General features: G+C 36.2%; 2 non-coding genes and 1 pseudogene across 2 annotated transcripts; 2 read left to right on the top strand and 1 right to left on the bottom strand.

The window, feature by feature from the left end:
* The first annotated feature begins 2,241 nt into the window (after positions 1 to 2,241).
* LOC130964900 (small nucleolar RNA R71) lies at positions 2,242 to 2,349 on the top strand. Its single transcript, XR_009080966.1, has one exon. It is a non-coding gene; the product is annotated as a small nucleolar RNA R71 (small nucleolar RNA).
* An 8,108-nt stretch (positions 2,350 to 10,457) lies between these two features.
* LOC130965089 (small nucleolar RNA R71) lies at positions 10,458 to 10,564 on the top strand. The gene has a single exon (XR_009081144.1). It is a non-coding gene; the product is annotated as a small nucleolar RNA R71 (small nucleolar RNA).
* Positions 10,565 to 19,670: 9,106 nt separating this feature from the next.
* LOC130964811 (U5 spliceosomal RNA) lies at positions 19,671 to 19,793 on the bottom strand (annotated as a pseudogene).
* Between the last annotated feature and the right edge of the window lie 2,867 nt (positions 19,794 to 22,660).

The following is a 22,660-nucleotide window of genomic DNA, read 5'->3' as shown; positions in this document are numbered from 1 at the left end:
GTGAAGATGGGTGTGAGTGGTGAAGAGAAAGATGGTGTTGAGGTGATTGGTGAATGGGTGAAGAAAAGAGAGGGTGGTGGGGTAGGTGGGGATCCTGTGGGGTCCACAGATCCTGAGGTGTCAAGGAAAAGTCATCCCTGCACCAAGTGGCATTCAAAATCACGTTTTGAGCCATTTCTGGCGTTAAACGCCGGGCTGGTGCCCCTTTCTGGCGTTTAACGCCAGGTTCTTGCCCTTTCCTGGCGTTTAACGCCAGTCTGGTGCCCCTTTCTGGCGTTAAACGCCCAGAATGGTGCCAGACTGGGCGTTAAACGCCCAACTGCTACTCTTACTGGCGTTTAAATGCCAGCAAGGCCTTCCTCCAGGGTGTGCTATTTTTCTTCCTGTTTTTCATTCTGTTTTTGCTTTTTCAATTGATTTTGTGACTTCTTATGATCATCAACCTACAAAAAAACATAAAATAACAAAAGAAAATAGATAAAATATAACATTGGGTTGCCTCCCAACAAGCGCTTCTTTAATGTCAGTAGCTTGACAGAGGGCTCTCATGGAGCCTCATATTTTCTCAGAGCAATGTTGGAACCTCCCAACACCAAACTTAAAGTTTGAATGTGGGGGTTCAACACCAAACTTAGAGTTTGGTTGTGGCCTCCCAACACCAAATTTAGAGTTTGACTGTGGGGGCTCTGCTTGACTCTGAGTTGAGAGAAGCTCTTCATGCTTCCTCTCCATGGTGACAGAGGGATATCCTTGAGCCTTGAACACAAAGGATTCTTCATTCACTTGAATGATCAGTTCACCTCTATCAACATCAATCACAGCCTTGGCTGTGGCTAGGAAGGGTCTACCAAGGATGATGGATTCATCCATGCACTTCCCAGTCTCTAGGACTATGAAATCAGTAGGGATGTAATGGTCCTCAATCTTCACCAGAACATCCTCTACAAGTCCATGAGCTTGTTTTCTTGAGTTGTCTGCCATCTCTAGTGAGATTCTTGCAGCTTGCACCTCAAAGATCCTTAGCTTCTCCATTACAGAAAGAGGCATGAGGTTTACACTTGACCCTAAGTCACACAGAGCCTTTTTGAAGGTCATGGTGCCTATGGTACAAGGTATGGAAAACTTCCCAGGATCTTGTTTCTTTTGAGGTAATTTCTGCCTAGACAAGTCATCCAGTTCTTTGGTGAGCAAAGGGGGTTCATCTTCCCAAGTCTCATTTCCAAATAACTTGTCATTTAGCTTCATGATTGCTCCAAGGTATTTAGCAACTTGCTCTTCAGCGACATACTCATCCTCTTCAGAGGAGGAATACTCATCAGAGCTCATGAAAGGCAGAAGTAAGTCCAATGGAATCTCTATGGTCTCATTTTGAGCCTCAGATTCCCATGGTTCCTCATTGGGGAACTCTGTGGAGGCTAGTGCACGCCCATTGAGGCCTTCCTCAGTGGCGTCCACTTCCTCTCTTTCCTCTCCAGATTCGGCCATGTTTATGGCCTTGCACTCTCCTTTTGGATTTTCTTCTGTATTGCTTGGGAGAGTACTAGGAGGGAGTTCAGTAATTTTCTTGCTCAGCTGTCCCACTTGTGCCTCCAAATTTCTAATGGAGGTCCTTGTTTCAGTTATGAAACTTTGAGTGGTTTTGATTAGATCAGAGACCATGGTTGCTAAGTTAGAGGGGTTCTGCTTAGAATTCTCTGTCTGTTGCTGAGAAGATGATGGAAAAGGCTTGCCATTGCTAAACCTGTTTCTTCCACCATTATTGTTGAAACCTTGTTGAGGTCTCTCTTGATTCTTCCATGAGAAATTTGGGTGATTTCTCCATGAAGAATTATAGGTGTTTCCATAGGGTTCTCCTAGGTAATTCACCTCTTCCATTGAAGGGTTCTCAGGATCATAAGCTTCTTCTTCAGATGAAGCATCCTTAGTACTGCTTGGTGCATTTTGCATTCCAGACAGACTTTGAGAAATCAAATTGACTTGTTGAGTCAATATCTTATTTTGAGCCAAAATGGCATTCAGAGTATCAATCTCAAGAACTCCTTTCTTCTGACTTGTCCCATTGTTCACAGGATTTCTTTCAGAAGTGTACATGAATTGGTTATTTGCAACCATTTCAATGAGTTCTTGAGCTTCTGTAGGCGTCTTCTTCAGATGAAGAGATCCTCCAGCAGAGCTATCCAAAGACATCTTGGATAGTTCAGAGAGACCATCATAGAAAATACCTATGATGCTCCATTCAAAAAGCATGTCAGAAGGACATTTTCTGATCAATTGTTTGTATCTTTCCCAAGCTTCATAGAGGGATTCTCCATCCTTCTGTCTGAAGGTTTGGACTTCCACTCTAAGCTTACTCAATTTTTGAGGTGGAAAGAACTTTGCCAAGAAGGCATTGACTAGCTTTTCCCATGAGTCCAGGCTTTCTTTAGGTTGAGAGTCCAACCATGTCCTAGCTCTGTCTCTTACAGCAAAAGGGAATAGCATCAGTCTGTAGACCTCAGGGTCTACCCCATTAGTCTTGACAGTGTCACAGATTTGCAAGAATTCAGCTAAGAACTGATGAGGATCTTCCAATGGAAGTCCATGGAACTTGCAATTCTGTTGCATTAGAGAAACTAATTGAGGCTTAAGCTCAAAGTTGTTTGCTCCAATGGCAGGGATAGAGATGCTTCTCCCATAGAAGTCGGGAGTAGGTGCAGTAAAGTCACCAAGCACCTTCCTTGCATTGTTGGCATTGTTGTTATTTTCGGCTGCCATGGGTTCTTCTTCTTTGAAGATTTCTGTTAGGTCTTCTACAGAGAGTTGTGCCTTAGCTTCTCTTAGCTTCCGCTTCAAGGTCCTTTCAGGTTCAGGGTCAGCTTCAACAAGAATGCCTTTGTCTTTGTTCCTGCTCATATGAAAGAGAAGAAAACAAGAAAATATGGAATCCTCTATGTCACAGTATAGAGATTCCTTGAGGTGTCAGAGGAAAAGAAAAATGGAAGACAGAGGTAGAAAATTCGAACTTATCAAAGAAGATGGAGTTCGAATTTTGCATTAAGGAATAGTGTTAGTTCATAAATAGAAGGATGTGAGAAGAAGGGAAGTAATTTTCGAAAATTGAGTGAAAGATTTTGAAAACATTTTGAAAAACACTACTTGATTTTCGAAAATCAAGAGTGGAAAAGAAATCAAGTAATTTTTGAAAAAGATTTTTGAAATTAGAAATCAACAAGATATGATTTGAAAACTATTTTGAAAAATATGTGATTAAAGAGATATGATTGAAAAGTTATGGTTTTAAAAAAGATATGATTGAAAAGATATGATTTTGAAAACAATTTTAAAAAGATTTGATTTTAAAAATTAATGACTTGCCTAACAAGAAAAGATATGATTCAAATATTAAACCTTTCTCAACAGAAAAGGCAACATACTTAAAATGTTCAATCAAATCATTAATTGTTAGTAAGTATCTTTGAAAAAGGAAAGAAATTGATTTTGAAGACATTTGATTGAAAAGATATGATTTGAAAAATATTTGATTTTGAAAAAACTTTGAAAATTTAAAAAAAATTGATTTTGAAAACAAAATCCTCCCCCTTGTGCCATCCTGGCGTTAAACGCCCAGAATGGTGCACATTCTGGCGTTTAACGCCCAATGCACTACCTTTTTGGGCGTTAAACGCCCAACCAGGCACCCTGGCTGGCGTTTAAACGCCAGTCTGTCCTTCTTCACTGGGCGTTTTGAACGCCCAGCTTTTTCTGTGTAATTCCTCTGCTGCATGTTCTGAATCTTCAGTTCCCTGTACTATTGACTTGAAAATAGAACCAAGATCAAATAAACAATGCATGCAAGACACCAAACTTAAGATTAGACACTAGACTCAAACAAAAAACATAAAATATTTTTGGTTTTTATGATTTTTATAATTTTTTTTTGGATTTTTCGAAAATTAAGTGGAAGAAGAAAATAAAGGTATCAAAATTCTTAATGAGAATTCCAGGAATCATGCAATGTTAGTCTAAAGCTTTAGTCTAAAGGAATTAGACATAGCTAGCCAAGCTTTAGCAGGACATTGCATTCAAGAGCTAAATTGATGAGGATCAATCAGCTTTGGTGATGATAAGAACATCACCTTGAAACACTAGAATTCATTCTTAAGAACTCTGAAAAAAAAATACCTAATCTAAGCAACAAGATGAACCGTCAGTTGTCCATACTCGAACAATCCCCGGCAACGGCGCCAAAAACTTGGTGCGCAAAATTGTGATCACTACACAACTTTGCACAACTAACCAGCAAGTGCACTGGGTCGTCCAAGTAATACCTTACGTGAGTAAGGGTCGATCCCACGGAGATTGTTGGTATGAAGCAAGCTATGGTCACCTTGTAAATCTCAGTCAGGCAGACTCAAATGGGTATAGATGATGAATAAAGTATAAAGATAAAGATAGAGATACTTATGTATATCATTGGTGAGAGCTTCAGATAAGCGTATGAAGATGCCTTCCCTTCCGTCTCTCTGCTTTCCTACTGTCTTCATCCAATCCTTCTTACTCCTTTCCATGGCAAGCTTATGCAAGGGTTTCACCGTTGTCAGTGGCTACCTCCCATCCTCTCAGTGAAAATGTTCCTATGCTCTGTCACAGCATATGGCTAATCAGCTGTCGGTTCTCGGTCAGGCCGGAATAGAATCCAGCGATTCTTTTGCGTCTGTCACTAACGCCCCGCCTGCTAGGAGTTTGAAACACGTCACAGTCATTCAATCATTGAATCCTACTCAGAATACCACAGACAAGGTTAGACCTTCCGGATTCTCTTGAATGCCGCCATCAGTTCTCGCCTATACCACGAAGATTCCGGTTAAAGAATCCAAGAGATATTCACTAGAGCCTCGTATGCTTGTAGAACAAGAGTGGTTGTCAGTCACTTTGTTCATGAGTGAGAATGATGATGAGTGTCACGGATCATCACATTCATCAAGTTGAAGAACAAGTGATATCTTGGACAAAGAACAAGCGGAATTGAATAGAAGAACAATAGTAATTGCACTAATACTCGAGGTACAGCAGAGCTCCACACCTTAATCTATGGTGTGTAGAAACTCCACCGTTGAAAACACATAAGAACAAGAGTGATCATTGGCTTCGGTCCCAAAGAGGGAACCAAAAGAACCAAGATGAAAATACAATAGTAAAAGGTCCTACTTATAGGGAACTAGTAGCTTAAGAATTACAAAGATGAGTAAAAGACATAAAAATCCACTTCCGGACCCACTTGGTGTGTGCTTGGGCTGAGCAATGAAGCATTTTTCGTGTAGAGACTCTTCTTGGAGTTAAACGCCAGCTTTTATGCCAGTTTGGGCGTTTAACTCCCATTTTGGTGCCAGTTCCGGCGTTTAACGCTGGAATTTCTGAGGGTGACTTTGAACGCCGGTTTGGGCCATCAAATCTTGAGCAAAGTATGGACTATCATATATTGCTGAAAAGCCCAGGATGTCTACTTTTCAACGCCTTTGAGAGCGCGCCAATTGGGCTTTTGTAGCTCCAGAAAATCCACTTCGAGTGCAGGGAGGTCAGAATCCAACAGCATCTGCAGTCCTTTTCAGTCTCTGAATCAGATTTTTGCTCAGATCCCTCAATTTCAGCCAGAAAATACCTGAAATCACAGAAAAATACACAAACTCATAGTAAAGTCCAGAAAAGTGAATTTTAACTAAAAACTAATAGAAATATACTAAAAACTCAACTCAAACTACCAAAAACATACTAAAAACAATGCCAAAAAGCGTATAAATTATCCGCTCATCAGCGCCCTACTTGAGATGGGAGTGCGCCCTACTTGAATGAAACAAAATCAATGTGTCGTGCTTTTGTTGTGTCTTGCGCCTAACTTGAGATTTCTCAAGTTAGGCGCAGTCTTGGCAGAACTGGTGGAGAAGAAGTACAAACTATTATATATCGTTAGAAAGCTCCAGAAGTTAGCTTTCCATCGCCACTGAAATCATGTCCATTGAACCTTTGTAGCTCGAGTTATTCAAGTTTGAGTGCAGAGAGGTCAGGGTCGACAGCATCATTCACCTTCTTCTCTCTTTTTGCGGAAACTCCATCAAATCCAGCCAAATGCTCCTAAAATAAACAGAATTGCAAACGATTCAAATTCTTCTCTCTTTTTGTGGAAACTCTATCAAATCCAGCCAAATGCTACCTAAAGTAAACAGAATTGCAAACGATTGAAAGTAGCATCCATTGTAGTTAAAAGATAATTAATTCTTGATTAAACCCGACAAATTGAATGCTAATTCACTAGAAAAAAATAGGAAAGATGCTCACGTATCACAACACCAAACTTGAATTGTTGCTTGTCCTCAAGCAACCAAAACTAATACAGGCCTAGGATGTGAATTTGCATGAGAGTGAGAGTTCGATTAAGCTCATGTCTCTTATTGCAGTGGGGTTTACAACTGCGATCTTGAATAGTTTTGGCATCTCACTCTCCTTTGAATCAGAAGGATGTTACTGTCATTCGGAATTAGAATAATCCGGATGATATTATGAATTCTCTAATCTTTTATATTTCAGTTTAATCCTTGTGCACAGAAAATTCCTTTTAATTCTCTTTTCCTCGGTGCTTTGTACCTTGAGCCTGGCCGTGACTTTAAATGTTTTGTCTCAACCTTCACTTGATACAAAAACACCACAAGCACTTAACTGGGAAACTTCTTGAAGTTCTGATTTTTCTTTCAACTACTCCCAGATAGTCGTGCTCAAAGCCTTTGGCATACTCTGCTAAATGCATTTGGTCTCGACTCTAAGTGTTCTGTCTCAAGGCTTACTTGACACAAAAACACCACAAGCATATGACTAGGGAAACAACTCTTTGAGCTTTTAATCATATCTGACCTCCCTAGTCATTGATGCTCAAAGCCTTGGACCTTGCTTTTATTTTTCTTTTGCTGTTTCTTTTGCTTCAAGGATTAAGCTTGCAATAACTTCAGCTGATTCATAATAGTTATCTAAATTCATGTTCCTTATACATCAACATCCTTTGATTCAAATTCAAATATGCACGGTTTATGTCATGCATTCAGAATCACAAAGAATACCACCACATTTAAGTAAATCAGACTATTCTTTGTTATAAACTCTATTTCTCATGCAATACATCTTTTTTCTTTTGGATTCAAGCTCAGTGAGCAATACATGAGACACTTTTTAGAATTACAAAACAAATAACAGAATTAAAAAAACAAAATAAACTAGAGCCTAGGAATTGAAATAACAAAGGATCATGCAGACATTCAAGTAAAACAGCAGAAAACAGGAATATAACATAATAAGAATGGAAGGAAATATAGAATGAAAGGAACTCAACCACCTCAGTTATTCTAGTGGCCATCTCATTATTCAGGCTGTGCTCCTCTGTGAAGATGATTCGCCTCCCTTTGGTGCCATTAAAATAAACAGAAAAGTCACAAGCGAAGCGACAACACCAAACTTAAAAGTTTGCTTGTCCCCAAACAAAGAAAAATTGAAAACAGAGAGCGACATAAAAAAAAACGTATGGAGGAATAAAAACAAATAATAATGTAAAAGAAGCCGAAAATAATAAAAGGACAAGAAAAATAACAATTAAAACTTGTTTATATATATATAGTTATTTATTTATTTTTTGTATTTATTATATATATATATGGGGGAACGTATAGCTGTTTATATATAAGGGGGGTAATATATATATATATATATATATATATATATATATATATATATATATATATATATATATATATATATATATATATATATATATATATATATATAAGTGAATCTAATTAGGGAGTGTGGACCAAATCAAATTGATTTGGCAATCAGGAGATTCACGCCGAATTTGGGTTTCGTTGCGCCTGACTTGAGACCAAGAAGGAGAACCCTGCGCCTGACTTGAATAATGCTTGTGCCTAACTTGAATCGGATCTCTTTACCCTTTGCGCCTAACTTCAAGTGGAGCTGCGCCTAACTTGAAGACTGAACCACAAACGGCGCCTAACTTCAAGAATGTTGCGCCTAACTTGGGCCCTCCCGAGAGACATAGTCCTTGATGCGTACTATGCGGCGCCTAACTTGAAAAGTCTCAAGTTAGGCGCAGACCTTCGAGAACAGAATTTTCTGCTGCGTGTAGTATGTGGCGCCTAACTTGAAATTGTCAAGTTAGGCGTCAACTCTTCGGAATCAATATATTTTTCTCCTGACGTTCGTAGTTCTGTATTCAGGAACCTGTTTCTGTTTTAATAACTCTACATGATCTAAACACACGTAAAACAAAGAAAAAATAGGAAGAACTCAATGAAAACTAAATAAATAACAAAATTAAACCAACAGAAATCAAACTAAAGGATACAAAAACATCGGATTGTCTCTCGACAAGCGCTTTTTTACCGTCATTAGCTTGACGGTCAGCTCCTCTAGGGAGGAGGATCGTAGGGGCTCAACTCTTCACCCCTCACTGTGAACTTCTTTCCTGTGCTTCCATTGATCAACTCTATATGCTCAAGAGACAGGATCTTGTTCACTATATGAGGCAGGATAGGGCATGCAGTGAATACCACCTTCATTCCTAGGGAGAAGTCTTCAGTGGGAATCTTTTTATTTCTCCATCCCCTAGGTACTTTCTTCTTTTTGGGAACCTCCTCCTTGGTGGATGATGCATTCCCGACACCAAACTTAGGTTTGATGTCAGGAGGAATTTTATTGATTGTCACCAAAGGAGGTTTGAGCTGCAAATTCTGTTGTGCATTATCAGGGGGTTCTTGAAGATTTGGATCAACAAGCTCAGTCTGCATGTACCTATCTTCTTCACCTGCTGAATGTATATCTTTGAAGACATGAAATACCAGTTGCTCATTATGCATTCTAAGCACTAACTCACCTTCTTCCACATCAATTAGAGCTCTTTCAGTGGCTAGGAATGGTCTTCCTAGAATTATAGAGGCATTCTCATCCTCTCCCGTGTCAAGAATCACAAAATCTGTTGGGAGGAAGAACTTATCCACTTTGACCAAGACATTCTCCACTAATCCATATGCTGGCTTTATAGATTTGTCTGCCATCTGTAATGCTATCCTTGTAGGTTGTGACTCTTGGATTTGCAACTTCCTCATCACAGACAAGGGCATTAAATTGATGCTTGCTCCTAAATCACATAACGCTTTCTCAAAGGTGGTGCTTCCAATGGTACATGGGATTTGAAAGCTCCCTGGGTTTGGCATCTTCCTTGGCAAGTTATTCTAAATGATGGCACTACATTCCTTAGTTAGGACCACTGTCTCATCTCCCTTTAAAGGCTTCTTCTTTGACAACAACTCCTTCATGAATTTGACATAGAGAGGCATTCGCTCCAAAACCTCAGCAAAAGGAATATTGATTTGCAACTTTCTAAAGACTTCTAAGAACTTTGAAAACTGCTTGTCCTTGGTCTCCTTTTGAAGTCTCTGAGGATATGGCATTTTAGGCTTGTACTCAGGAGCCTTTGGCAATGTAGGATAAGTGTCAAGAGAGTCTAGAAATAGGTTGTCCCCACGCTTTGGAGGGACGTGCTCTACTTCTTCCTTCTTCTCCTCTAGAGCTTTTTTTTCAACTAGCTCCTCATTAACTTGTGCTTCCGTACTTGCCACTTGTCCACTTATCAAGGTGATGCCTTGCACTCCTCTCTTGGATTCGGAATTGTGTTACCAAGAAGGCTATTAGTCGTCCTCTGATCAATTTTATTAACTTTTGTGGCTAATTGACCCATCTGAATCTCCAAGTTCTTGATTGATGCTCTGGTTTTCTGTCTAAAACTTGCCAATATTACTTCCAAATCATTGTTTTGTTGGGGCTGAGATGATTGAAACTGGTGGTTATTAAAATTATTTTGTTGAAAACCACCCTGGGAATTATTATTAAAATTTTGTGAACTCTGAGGTTGCTCTCTCCACCCAGAATTTGGGTAATTTCTCCACCCCTTTTTGTAGGTCTTAGAATAGGAATCATTATTGGGATTTCTAGGAGCACTCCCCATGTAATTGACCTGTTCAGAAGAAGATTGAGCATAATCATAATTTTCATTTTGCATAAAATTACCTGTCATGTCATAAGGGACCTCTTGATGTGCATTCTGAGTGTTGACAGCTGAAACTTGCATTCCACTCAACTGTTGAGTAATTAGATTTAGTTGTTGAGTCAAAAGCTTGTTCTGAGCAAGAACATCATCAACAGCTTCCACTTCTAAAACACCTCTCTTCTGAGGAGTCTCAGAGTTCACAGGATTCCTGTTAGATGAGTATAAATATTGGTTGCTAGCAACCAACTCGATAAGCTCAATAGTTTCTTCCGGTGTCTTTTTCATGTGCAATGAACTACCTGCAGAATTATCTAAACACATCTTGGACATTTCACCCAAGCCTTCATAAAAGATATCTAGTTGGGTCCATTTAGAGAACATGTCCAGAGGACATTGCCTGGTCAGCAGCTTGTACCTCTCCCAAGCTTCATAAAGGGTCTCACCATCCTTCTGTCTGAAGGTTTGAACCTCCACCCTAAGCTTAGTTAGCTTTTTAGGTGGGAAAAATTTAGTCAGAAACCCAGTGACAACCTTCTCCCAAGTATCCAAACTCTCCTTGGGTTGAGAATCTAACCACAGCTTTGCTCTATCCCTCAAAGCAAATGGGAAGAGCATAAATTTGTACACCTCAGGATTCACCCCATTAGTTTTCACAGTATCACAAATCTACAAAAAATTAGAGATAAACTAATTGGGATCTTCCTGAGAGAGTCCATGGTATTGACAATTTTATTGCACCAAAGTGACTAGCTGTGGCTTCAGTTCAAAATTGTTTGCAGCTATAGGAGGCACCACAATGCTTTTTCCATAAAGATCTGCAGTAGGAGCAGTGTATGAGCCAAACACTCTTCTAGGTTGTTCATTCCCAACTGGATTTTCCACATTGGCATTAGCAGCATTATTATGATCCATAGCGGACTCTGCAGCCTTGTAAAGTCTTGCTTGTTGTAAACGCCGCCTGAAAGTCCTTTCGGGTTCAGAATCAAAGTCTAAAAGAGGTTCCTTGTCTCTATTCCTGCTCATAAACAAACAGAAAACAAGAAAAGATGGAAATCTCTACGTCAAAGTGCAGAGAATTCCTAGTGAGGTAACTTGTGTAAAAGAAATAAAATAAACCAACTAAATAATTAAAGCTGAAAAATTCTGAAAATTATAAAAAAAATAAACAGGAAAATTAAAATAAAAATAATTAGGGGACACCAAACTTAATTTCAGAAACTAAAAAAAATATATGATAAAATTTCTTTTTTTTTCAAAAATTAAAGACAAAAATAAGACAAAACTAATAGAATATAGAAAAAAATAATGGAAGGAAACGAAAACGAAAATAAAAGAAAATGAAAAAAAGAAAATAAAATTAAAAAATAAATAAAATAAAATAAAAACGGACAAAAGTAAAAAAAATCAAAAGCAACAAGGAAGTAAAAAAAAGAAAACAGGGGTAGCGGGTTAATGAACGAAAAGGAAGAGAAATTAAAGGGAAAAAATGAAAAATAAAAATTAATAATACTAAAATAAAACTAATTAAAAGAAAAATTATCTAATTTAAGCAATCAAACAACGAATAGTTGTCAATCACAATCAATCTCCGGCAACGGTGCCAAAAACTTGGTACGGAATTTATAACCCACAAACTAACCGGCAAGTGCACCGGGTCGTACCAAGTAATACCTCAGGTGAGTGAGGGTCAATCCCATGAGGATTGATGGACTAAGCAACAATGATTGAATGAATTACTTAGTTAGACAAATAGAAAAGAGCGTTTGGGTCTCAATTGCATCAAACAGTAAATTCAGAAAATTAATAAAGCAAGCAGTAAACAGGTTGTGAAATATGTGTGGAGAAACAGTTAAGGCTTCAAAGATATCTATTTTCCAGATTGACTTTTCTTACTAACTATTTTAATCATGCAAGATTTAATTCATGATAAACTATATGTGACTAAACCCTAATTCCTTAGACCTTTTTAGTCTCCTCCAAAATTCATCAACCGCCAATTCCTTGGTCACTTAATTCCAATTAAAGGGTGAAGTTCAATTCTAGTTTATATGCCACAGAAATCCTAATTACCCAAATATAAGAGGATTATATGTCACGTATCCCGTTAAGTCCAGATAATTAGAAATTTAGGAGAATATGTTTTCAAACTGTTGTTCAAGTAAAGAACTTTTCCAAGTTATACAAGAACTCAATTAGAACAAGGGTCATACTTCCGTTCCACCCAAATTCATAAAATAAAGAACGAAAACAATTCTTGAAATATAAATCAGTACATGAATTAAAATAGAAAAATAATAGTATCAATCCATACAATATACAGAGCTCCTAACCTTAACAGTGGAGGTTTAGTTGCTCATGGTTCAGAGAGAAAACTAGGATTCAGGTAAATTGTAAATTGCAGAATGAGGTAGAAGAGAAGAGAAAAGCCCGAAGGCCTGATTCTTTTTCCCTTTTATATCTAATCTTAATTAATGTAAATTATATTTCCTAGAACTAAATAATATCTTTTACTATTTTTAAATAAAATTGAAGCTTAATTAGAATATTTGGGAGATTGCGTGCTGGGTTTTGAGGAGAGCTGGGACCACTTGGATCCTTAATAACCCACGCCCAACTTGGACATTTGTTGCGCCTTACTTGAGGATGTGGGCAGCATGTGTTGGTGTGCAAGGCTTGCATTGCTGCGCCCTACTTGAGATGGGAGTGCGCCCTACTTGAATGAAACAAAATCAATGTGACATGCTTTTGTTGTGTCTTGCGCCTAACTTGAGATTTCTCAAGTTAGGCGCAGTCTTGGCAGAACTGGTGGAAGAGAAATACAAACTATTATATATCGTTGGAAAGCTCTGAAAGTTAGCTTTCCAACGCCATTGGAATCATGTCCATTGGACCTCTGTAGCTCGAATTATTCAGGTTTGAGTGCAGAGAGGTCAGGGTCGACAACATCATTCGCCTTCTTCTCTTTTTTTGTGGAAACTCCATCAAATCCAGCCAAATGCTACCTAAAATAAACAGAATTATAAACTATTCAAAGTAGCATCCATTGTGGCTAAAAAGATAATTAATTCTTGATTAAACTCGACAAATTGAATACAAATTCACTAGGAAAAAATAGAAAAGATGCTCACGTATCATCCACACTAAAGCATAAACCGCTACACCCCTGTAGCGGTTTATGCACGTATCACAAGCATACATAAACCGCGACACCCCTGTAGCAGTTTATGTGATGGGTCATCTCCAATGTAATCCGCGACACCCCTTTAGCGGATTACGTTCATATGGTAAATCGCGATACCCTTGTCGCGGTTTACATAGTTTAGGAAAAAAATGTGTTTCGGTATCCACTAGTTTAAACTTTAAAAGTGTTTTAAACAAGTAACACTTCTAACAGGAAAACAAGGGAGACAGACACACTCAAGTTGTGTCAAGAGCACGGTTATCTTGTTGCTCAGGACCACCTTGTTTTTCTTGTTCTGGCTTCAATCTTTGGAGCTTTAGCTTTTCTGGGTTGTGATCATGTAATTTACCAATTTAAAATGTTTGAGGTTCAATTTTATCAAAATACAACTTTTGGTTCTTTGATACAAAAATTCAATTTTTTACAATTCTATGTAATTCGTAGAAAGGATACCACGGATTATGAATGCATGTAAACCGTGGGTGAAATTCAACAGGTTACGTTAATATGGCAAATGCATAAAAACCGTGGTAGGGGTTCCACGATTTTTGTTGAAGTGTAAAAATAGGCATAAACCGTATGTGTGTGTTTGATATATGTGTGTGTTTTTCATTTTCACTACAAAGGAATAACCCTAGTCATATATTCTATGCTGCGTTTGTAATTTTGTATACCGTATCAGAAGAGATAGAAACAAATTTGTTTACGAAGATGGAGTCAGAGACAGAGTACAAAACCGACCTTATATATTGATTCATTTGCCTTTGGAAAGCTTGGCAATCGTTCCTTGTAGACAAATCAACATTATGAAGCCCTAGTATATATATAACATACTCCTTAGAAAAACAGTTAGAGATTGTGCGGTATTTGATTCAAAGGAATGGCACAGGCTCCCAGTTGTAATTATTAGGGTGTGTTTGGTAAACACGTTGAAAGCACAAAAAGTGCGTTTAATCCTTTTGAACGTTGTAATTTTTATTTGGCTAATTTTTTTTCTTCTGAACGCCAACATGATTCTGCCAATTTAGCTTTTGTGTTCACTTCATAAATTAAAAAATTAATTGACATTCTATCAATTTTAACATTCAATCTCATCTATAATAAAAAAATACCAAAAACAATCATCAGAATTAGTTCTTAAAAAAGAGTATTAACAAATAATAACAAAAGAGTACTAATTTTCAATACATAAATTTAAATTCTTTTGGGTAAATACCCTTTCCGGCCCCTGAGCATTTTAAATTGGGACATGTCGCACCTTTATCATCCAGAAACCTCAACCAGGTCCTCAACCATCAACATAAGTGGACAAATCGACCCCTGTGACCGGTTGCCAACAGGTTTCTTGGATGACGTGTCAGGTGGAGGCTGAGTTGTCAACTCCAGGTGCCACGTGTAAGAAGAAGTTGTTGCAGGGACTAAAAACCCCCTCCCTGCCCAAACTGTTCTCATTCCCACCGGCAACACCCTCCACTCACTACCCCTCCCCAGCACTCCTCCACCACATCCTTTCCCTTCCCAAACTATTTGCATCAGGGCTCACTCCTTCTCCGATCATGGAATCAAACATATCCACCACATCCTTTCCCTTCCCATGCATGGCCAACCCACCAATCATGGCATTCCACGCCACTACACTTTGCATACATGTCAACCAACCCAGTCCCCACCATGACACCCACATCCCACCCAATTTCCTTCACAGCATACCCATGAACCCACCTCCCCAAGCTCACATCCCCAGACTGCGAACAAGCCGAAAGAATCGAACAAAGGCTCACATCATTCAACACAAACCCACACCCAAAAATCATTTCCCTCAAAAGCTCAAAAGCCTCCCTAGTCATCCCATTCTCAACATACCCCACAATCATCACAGTCCAAGCAACCTCATTCCTCTCTGGCATTTCATCGAACACCTTCCGCCCATTCTCCAAACCCTTCCCTTTCACCACACCTTCCAAGACCACAGTCCAAGACACCACAGTCTTCAACCCCATATAAGCATTGCAGACTCTAACACACCCAGAAACCCCAAGCTTCACCACAAGTGCATGAAGCTGCGTTGTGATCAAGGAGAGAACGATCCTTCTTCGTTGTGGCTCAACGACCCTTCTTCTTTGGCAGGTGGGATCGAAACGGTTGCCAACAACAAAACGGTGCCGGTTGTATCCGAAGAATCCGCAACAGAATCAGGGATTTGTGCTGAAGGAATTGAATTTCTCGAGCTCATTGAAGCCGGAATCTGGTGAGATTCTGAGTTTGTCTGTAAACAGTAATAATGGTGGAAACAATTTGTTCTCTGTTCAGTCTCAGTCGCAGTTTGTATCCGATGAGAACAAGAAGAGGAGATCCCCTACTTCGCGGAGCAGCATTGAGGATGGAATACTGTCTTTTACTTCCGGCGTGATCTTGCCGGCTTCCAATGTGAAGTCCGGTGGTGGCGGAGGCGGAGGCGGAGATTCAGATCATTCGGATTTATTCGGATTTGGAAGCTTCTGTGGTGAAGGAGGCTGTTGAGCCGGAGAAGAGGGAGGAAGCCGGCAAAATGGAAGGGAGGAGGTGCTGAAGGGTTTCCTGGTTGAACGGCGGCGGAGGAGGTGGTTGTTGTTGCTGTGGTGGTGGTGCTGCGGAGGTGGAGGTGGAGGCGGCGGATTGTGGCGGAGGGAGCCAGAGAGAGGAGAGGTCGGAGGAGCTCATGAAGGCTGATTTTTGTTTTTTCAGAGACAGAGAGATTGGGTCAGGGAGTAGGTTGCATTTGAGTTAACTCAATGCAACGATGCCGTTTCAGTTGCAGGGAGGGGGTTTTGAGTCCCTGCAACAACTTCTACTTACACGTGGCATCTGGAGTTGACAACTCAGCCTCCACCTGACACGTCATCCAGACAACCTGTTGGCAACCGGTCACAGGGGTCGATTTGTCCACTTATGTTGATGGTTGAGGATCTGGTTGAGGTTTTTGGATGATAAAGGTGCGATATGTCCCACTTTAAAATGTTCAGGGACCGGAAAGGGTATTTACCCAATTCTTTTTAAACACAAACTTAATCTATAGTTTGAAATCATCCAGCTTCTCAAGTTTTCTGGCATAAGTTGCTATGTAATTATAGATTACTATTGGGTGTATCTCTAAGTTATACTTTCCGTTGCCGATTAAAACAATTCATTAAGCATCAAAATTAAAATTTCAAGTGGCAACTCAAAATACAAATACCAAAAATACAAAAGGGAAATGAATTAAGGAAACCGAGCTTTGGGAAGAAACAAGTGCAGCTAACGCGCATCTAAGGGGAATCATTTTGTTGATTGAAATTAGAGAATGATAGATGGCAGGAATCACATTACTTTTATATATGTGTGTTTAATATTTTTGAAAAATCGCCAGACCTCTTCCACGGTTTATGTCTATTTTCTCACTCTAATAGAAACTGTAGAACCTCTACCACGGTTTCTATGCATTTGCCATATCAATGTAAACCATGGAACCCCACCTATGATTTACATGCATTCATAATCTGTGATACCCCTTCCATAGATTACATAGAGTTATGAAAAATTGGATTTTCGTATCAAAGAACCAAAAGTTGTATTTTAGTAATATTAAAACTCAAATATTTTAAATTGGTAAATTGCCCCCAATTTGCATAATGTGTATTCTGATAATATTGATTCCCAGTTTATTTAAATAGATAAATTGCCCTATTTTTTTACACCAATAATTAACTAAATTTTTTAACCCACTAACATTCCTCTATTTAAAATTAACTAAGCTTTTTAACGGCCTAACATTCCTCTATTTGAAATTTACAAATAAGATTCACAAAATAAATTTTAGAGTAAAGTATCGTTTTTGTCTCCAATGTTTAGGGTAAGTTCCAATGTTGTCCCTAACGTTTCAATCATCCTATTTAAATCTCTAACGTTTCAAAATTGACTCAATGTTGTCCTACCGTTAGGGATCCATTAACAGAATTGACGGCGAGACAAAATTGAGACGATTTTGAAACGTTAGGGACTTAATTAAGACGAAAACGTTGGGGACAAAAATAATACATAGAAATAAATTTTAATTTTATCCTTCAATAATATCAATATTTTACTGTACATAATATTCAATTAAAAAATTACAGTTAATTACATTACTTTCATTCTAAATAAATTAATTTTTTTTATAATTTTACTCTTAAAGTAATGTACTTTTTTTATAAATAAATAACTTTTACACTTTCATTCAAAATAATGTAATTTTACTTTCATTACTTAATCACATTACTTATATTTTTTTTTATAATTTTACACTTTCATTCTAAATAAATTAGTTTTTTTTTTTAATTTTACTCTTAAAGTAATGTAATTTTTTTTATAAATACATAAATTTACACTTTCATTCTAAATAATGTAATTTTACTTTCATTACTTAATCACGTTACTTATAATTTTTTTTATAATTTTACACTTTCATTCTAATCACGTTACATTACATTATTTATTTAGAATAAAAGCGTGTAAATTATTTAGATGTGATTAAAAAATAATTGAATACTATGTACAGTAAAAAGTTGATATTATTAAAAGGGCAATTTACATAAATAAAATGATAGAAGAAAAACGTTACGCAAATACAACATTGACAAAGTCCAGACACAAATGCAACAAATGCAATTGTATGTAATCCGCTACACCCTATAGCGGAACCCAAATGCACGTAATCCGCTATACCCTCTTGCGGATTACGTTGAAAGCATGCATAACATAAACCGCTACACCCTGTAGCTGTTTATGACCAAATTTTGTGAAAGCATAATCCGCTACACCCTGTAGCGGATTATGAAGAGAGTGACTTATTATATAAACCTATGTAATAGTAACAACCAATATAGCAAAATGAATGAATTGATACAAAATGTAATCGTCATTTGCAATAAGTCGTACGACCAATATAATTTTACATATTCAAAGTTTTCATGATTGCTATATTTTAATTTTTTAATTTTTCTCTTTTATGTTTCGGTATTTTTTATTACCAATAATGATATGTTTTTCACTTTTTCTTTCTTAAATTATAATCTTTTGTAACGTATTTTGCTGTCGTCCATACTATTTTCCTTAAGTTTATAATGTATATGATTTTTTATCTATTCAAATTTAAAAAAAAAATAACTTGACATGTTTAAATTTATAAGTATTCAATTGTACTCCATTATATTTTTTTCTTCACTTTTTTTTACTTTTCTTTTATACTTCGTTAATTAATTAAAAAATATATAAATTTTAGATATATTAATTTTAGGATATATTAATAGGTCTCGTACGAGCTACTACCAGTAGAATAGAGTTAATCCTAATGGTTGTTGATGACAATGCCAAAAATAATCTTGGATTTATTTTTGTTTCTGTTTTTTTATTTTTCTATTTTCCATTAGTTATTTTGTTTTGTTTATTACTCTACCTAGTTGTGTTGAGCTCATTTCTTTAAAAAAAAAAAATCTATTTTATGCCAACTCATATGTGTAAATGTTGCAACATTAAGAATCCTGCTAGTTGTGATCATCCCTACTCATTACAGATAAGATGTTCTTTGGTTCTTTAAAAAAAAAGTCAAAATTAATAAATAAAATTATTACATATTGTTAAAGTTAAAATAAAAATAATAATATTGTTACTTATTTTTAAAATATACTATTTTATATATAAATTTTTTAATTTTATATTTATATAAATTTATAAAAAAGAGTAATATTATTCATTCTCTATAAAAAAATCTTATAATTCAATAAAAAAAACTTACGTGGTTTTATTTCTAGTTATGAAAGCAAATAATGCTGCAATATAGAAACAAGTCATCCTCTCTTTTCAAAAAAATATTCACAAAAGAAGATATCATAGACTTTAAATCAAACTCTTCAATTAATGTGTTCATGATCAGTTGATTTATCATCATTATCTCTAACTAAGTATTCATTTATACCATGACCAAAATAAATAAACTGCATCTATAGAATAGTAACTCTCCAATTAATGAATTTATGATGGGTTGATTCATGCATCAATATCTCTAATTAGGTATTTATTTATAAAAGAGTAAAAAATAAATTGGTTTCTAATTTTTTTTAATTATGAATATTTAAATTTTAAATTTAAAAACATCTAATGTCTATTATAATATTTTTAAATTTTAAAAGTTATTTTATTAAACGTATTTATTGTTATTTATGTTTATTAAAAATCATTTTTAATTTAATTGATCAAATAATACATATGCCTACAACTTTTAAAAAATTAGTTTTTAAAAGTTAGCTTTTACAATTTATTTGTGCAAATGACGATTATATTTTGTATCAATTCGTTTTCCATTTTGTTACTATTACAAATGTTTATATAATAAGCCACTCTCCGTAACGTTTTCCTTTGCATAACATAACATTAGAAACAAAAACCATGCTTTACTCTAATGCCACTTAATGAAACATGTACACGGTATTCTTTAGTAAAAGGCGAAAGAATAGTTCGTTTTGTACATCAAGCGTGGCTGCGTGCTTTGGAGTTGTTGCCCATCACCGCTATTTCTAATAACCCTCACGTGAGAAGCATAAGTGGCTTCATCGATGTAGAACCTGTTAAAAGACAAACAAATACATTTGGTTGTTGCTGCAAAGTGTCAAAAGTCGTTCTAATATATTTCGTGTGGCATGAAGAGTTGCCTTGTTGCATTGCATTTACCAAGCCTATAATTCCATGTTCTTAGAAAGGTATAATGTGTGTTTCAAAATTCAGTTAAAAAAGCTGTCAATGAAAAATTGTGCCCGCTACCACAAGCCAATAAAAGAGTTAACAAAATATTCAACAATTAGTATTTGAAAGACAATCCATTATGAATGAGGTCAATATGATGCATTTCCTTTTTCTTTATTTCTCACATCCTTATTAAAAATTTTGGAAGATACTGTGTAAGATTACTTTTCTTCTAGGCGGGGTGCGGGTGCAATTTTGATAATTTAAATTTAGTTCCTTATTCTCACTACCAAGTTTGTCAAAATGGCTAGTGCTTCAAGTTTTATCTATGACAAAACATTTTAGGTGAATTTTATCACATTACTATTAAATTAATTATGTTGTATGGAACGGAATATTAGATGTCAAAAATCAATATAAACATAAATTCAGTGTGACCAAAATGAGGATGTTTTGATAGATGGACAATCATATAAGTGTAACGAATAATGAAAGAGAACATGGGAGACTAGAATAATGTTTATTGTTGAAAAATTAGTGAAATATCACCTTAGATAGTTTAATCACATAAGGAGAAAATCGGTAAAAAATCTAGTTAGGATGGTAAAACTAATGAAAGATAGATTAGTTATTAGCAGAGGAAAAAAATCTACAAAAACTTAAATGAGATGGTCAAGTAAGAGTTATATATAAATAATTTTACTGCAAACATCATACATAATAGAATATAATGATATCATTATTTTCATCTAGCCAACCCCACTAATAGAATAAGATTTTTTTTTCCATACCTTATTTTCCTTATAGCATGTTAAGAAAAAGTGTAGTGAAATGGACAAGGAAACTGCCCTAACTTTGACTTTGACATGGAAAACTTGCATAAATAGAAAAATTAGTAGCTTAACTTATTAATTATGTTTAGGTATATTCTCAATTTGATTGTGCCACACTGAAACCTAAAATCAAGTGCATGTTGAACTAAGTCAATGGCAGACCCGTTTTATAAGTTATAACTTAATTAGTATATATATGAAGATCCTTTTATACTATGTGATCAAACCATTAGAACCGAAAGTTCACAACATGGCAAACTCTACTTTGTGTTAACTTATGATGGCATTTGTCTACCTTGCCACATATAATGTCTCATTCCTTTCACTTGTTAAAGCTACAAGTTTCAATTCCTTGATGGCAACATCAACAAATACATCCTCATCAACACAAAAGGAGAGAGAGGCATTAATCCAAAGTGGTTGGTGGGGGCCTTATTAAAAAAGTGGTTCAAACCATTGTGAATGGAAAGGGATAGAGTGTGATACAAAAGGAAGTGTCTTTGGTATTAGTCTTGCATTTGAGTTGACCATTCCTACATCAAAATTGATGTTAAAGAATTTGAACATCACAGCCTTCCCTAACTTAGCTACTCTACAACTTATTGGCTTAGGACTAAGAGGAAGCATCCCAAGAGAAATAGGCACTCTTACTAAGCTTGTCAATCTTGGTCTCTCCACCAATGAACTCCAAGGTTAGCTGCCTAAAACACTCTCAAATCTCAGTCAGCTTGAGATGCTTGACCTCTCTTGCAATTCACTAAGGGATTTTATCCCCTTTAGTTTTGGCCAATTAAAAAATTTGATCCAATCTTCTCTTAATTCAAACTAAATTAAAGGTCATGTACCAATAGAAATAGGTAATTTGAGTCATCTAAAAATATTATTTTTTTTCTTATAATTTATTAACTGGTCGAATCTCTTTTACTTTTAGATTGATGAAGAAGTTGACTGATCTCTCTCTTAATACAAATCAAATTGAAGGTTCTATGTCTATAGAGATAAGAAATTTAAGTCATTTAAAAACATTGTCTCTCTTTAATAATTTACTCACTGGTTTAAATTCCTTCTAGTTTTGGACAATTGAAGAATTTGACCCAACTAATTCTTGATTCAAACCAACTTATGGTTCCATACCATTAGAACTTGGAAACTTAAGTTGTTTAACAACATTGTCTCTCTCAAAAGATTCACTCATTGGTTCAATCCCTTCTTTCTCTAAATTGGAGCATTATTTGATCAATCTCAACCTCAATTCAAACAAAATTAGAGGTTCCATACTAGAACAGATAAGAAATTTAAGTCGCCTAGAGAGATTATCTCTATCTAAAAATTCCTTCTACTTTGAGTCAATTAGAGAATTTGACCTAACTCTTTCTTGATTCAAAGAGAATTAGAGGTCTTATATCAACAAAATTGTGCCATCTAATGCATTTGAAAATATTAACTCTCTCAAATAATTTACTCACAGGTCCAATTCCTTCTGAAATAAGATGTTTATCTTTGCAAATATTGCACATAGAAAACAACCTAATAAATGGTTCAATACCACCACAACTTTTTCAATTGGACAAAATGTCTTCTTTGGACCTCTCATCAAATAAATTGAGTGGCTCACTACCATCAAGTATTGCCAAAGGCATAAGCCTCTCATACATAGACCTCTCTCACAACCACTTGAAAGGTCCTGTACAAACTCTTTTCCCTTATTGTGCTCTTAATGCAACAATAGATTTAAACCACAACATGTTAAATGGAAGCATTACTTTCAAAAATGGTTGTGCTACCAACGTTGACCTTAGCCATAATTTTTTCAGTGGTGAGCTTCCATCTATT

Source organism: Arachis stenosperma, chromosome 2 (genome assembly GCF_014773155.1).
Source record: "Arachis stenosperma cultivar V10309 chromosome 2, arast.V10309.gnm1.PFL2, whole genome shotgun sequence".
Taxonomy (NCBI): Eukaryota; Viridiplantae; Streptophyta; class Magnoliopsida; order Fabales; family Fabaceae; genus Arachis; species Arachis stenosperma.
The sequence above is the reverse complement of the archived record's forward strand: the minus strand, read 5'-3'. Positions and strand labels throughout refer to the sequence as shown.